Consider the following 2711-nt stretch of genomic DNA (forward strand, 5'->3'; position numbering starts at 1 on the left):
AATATTATCTTATCATATCTATCAGATCTCACTCTCGTAAGTGACCATGTAGGGATTGACAACCCCTTACCGTGTTGGTTGCGAGGATTCATTTGTTTGTGTAGGTGTGAGGGACTCGTGCGTGGCCTCCTACTGGATTGATACCTTGGTTCTCAAAAACCGAGGGAAATACTTACGCTACTTTGCTGCATCACCCTTTCCTCTTCAAGGGAAAACCAATGCAAGTGCTCAAGAGGTAGCAAGCAACTCTTTTCTCTACTGGTCAACGTGAAGGTACCCCGAACAAGCCCCTATAGGATTATGTTCCATAGTAACAAGTGACAGTAAATTTCAGCACACTATATAAATTATTCCTGACCAAATTCCACCTACTAAAGGCGCTTAACCCCCCAGCAATGGCACCCTAAAAGAGTCTTGATGACCCACAAGTTTAGGGGATCTATAGTAGCCTTGTCGATAAGTAAGAGTGTCGAACCCAACGAGGAGTGGAAGGAAATGATAAGCAGTATTCAGTAAGGTATTCTCTGCAAGCTCTGAAATTATCGGTAACAGATAGTTTTGTGATAAGGTAATTTGTAACGAGTAGCAAGTAATAAAAGTAAATAAGGTGCAGCAAGATGGCCCAATCCTTTTTGTAGCAAAGGACAGGCCTGGACAAACTCTTATATGAAGGAAAGCGCTCCCGAGGACACATGGCAATTATCGTCAAGCTAGTTTTCATCACGTTCATATGATTCGTGTTTGGTACTTTGATAATTTGATATGTGGGTGGACTGGTGCTTGGGTACTGCCCTTACTTGGACAAGCATCCCACTTATGATTAACCCCTATTGCAAGCATCCGCAACTACAACAAAAGTATTAAGGTAAACCTAACCATAGCATGAAACATATGGATCCAAATCAGCCCCTTACGAAGCAACGCATAAACTAGGGTTTAAGCTTCTGTCACTCTAGCAACCCATCATCTACTTATTACTTCCCAATGCCTCCCTCTAGGCCCAAACAATGGTGAAGTTTCATGTAGTTGATGTTCACATGACACCACTAGAGGGATGACAACATACATCTCATCAAAATATCGAACGAATACCAAATTCACATGACTACTTATAGCAAGACTTCTCCCATGTCCTCAGGAACATACGTAACTACTCACAAAGCATATTCATGTTCATAATCAGAGGGGTATTAATATGCATAATGGATCTGAACATATGATCTTCCACCAAGTAAACCAACTTGCATCAACTACAAGGAGTAATCAACACTACTAGCAACCCACAGGTACCAATCGGAGGTTTGTATGCAAAGATTGGATACAAGAGATGAACTAGGGTTTGAGATGAGATGGTGATGGTGAAGTTGTTGATGGAGATTGACCCCCTCCCGATGAGTGGATCATTGGTGATGACGATGGTGATGATTTCCCCCTCCCGAAGGGAAGTTTCCCCGGCAGAACAGCTCTACTGGAGCCCTAGATTCGTTCTGCCAAGGTTCCGCCTCGTGGCGGCGGAGTTTCTTCCCAAAAGCTTGCTTATGATTTTTTTCCCTCGATTAAAGACTCCATATAGCCAAAGATGGGCATCAGAGGGCCACCAGGGGGCCCACGAGGCAGGGGGCGCCCCCCCCCCCCCACCCTCATGGCCAGGATGTGGGCCCCCTCTGGTGGATTCTTTCTCCAGTATTTTTTATTAATTCCAAAAATAACCTCCGTGAAGTTTCAGGACTTTTGGAGCTATGCAGAATAGGTCTCTAATATTTGCTCCTTTTTCAGCCCAGAATTCCAGCCGCCGGCATTCCCCCTCTTCATGTGAACCTTGTAAAATAAGAGAGAAAAGGCATAAGTATTGTGACATAATGTGTAATAACAGCCCATAAAGCAATAAATATCAATATAAAAGCATGATGCAAAATGGACGTATCACTCACAAGCACTCTCTCCCCGTTATTTTTTCCCATTTCATGTCTTGTTTCAGTTTGCTCCTTTCTTTCTACCCATTTTTTGTCCTTCTTATGCGAAACAATTATCATCGAGTTTTGATAGCTCAACTCTTCCCTTGAAACATAACTCAACTCTTCCCTAGCCAAAGGAGACTAGTCAAGTTTGGAACTGGGTTTATACAAAATTTATAAAGTTTGACCAAGTTACAATCTGGACATCTACGACAAAATTCTGATGTGTAAATATATTCAAGGAATGGTATTGTGGTATTGTAGATGTTATTTTTTATATAAATAAACTTGGCCAAGGTTTATAAGTTTGACTTGGAACACAACTAATATCCAGAGTAAATGAAAACTTAGGAGTGTCTATCTTTTCTCCTTACACGTGAGTTTGATTTCATGATTTGTGAAAAGAAATTCCATAAATGACCGTAAAAATCATACGAAGCAAGCCATCATTACCTCTGAAATATGAGTGGCTCTTGTTGAAGGGTTAAAATCATCTCGGAATATTCTTTTCTCCCTTATGTACACTCTTTCAGCATATTTCTGAGGTCAATCTAGATCATTCTATTGACAGATTACTCCCAAGTCAAACAATGCTTTGTTTTCTTGCACCCATATTTATGAACAATTTTTCATTTACATATTGAAATACATAGTTTGACATGCCTTGGAATTTTTATAGTGCTTGAATGAATATTTACTCTGCAGGATTGGATTGGAGCAAAGCTTTCCATCTCACTTCTCATTTTCTAAGGCACA

This window comes from Triticum urartu, chromosome 3 (genome assembly GCF_003073215.2).
Source record: "Triticum urartu cultivar G1812 chromosome 3, Tu2.1, whole genome shotgun sequence".
In the NCBI taxonomy this organism is placed as follows: domain Eukaryota; kingdom Viridiplantae; phylum Streptophyta; class Magnoliopsida; order Poales; family Poaceae; genus Triticum; species Triticum urartu.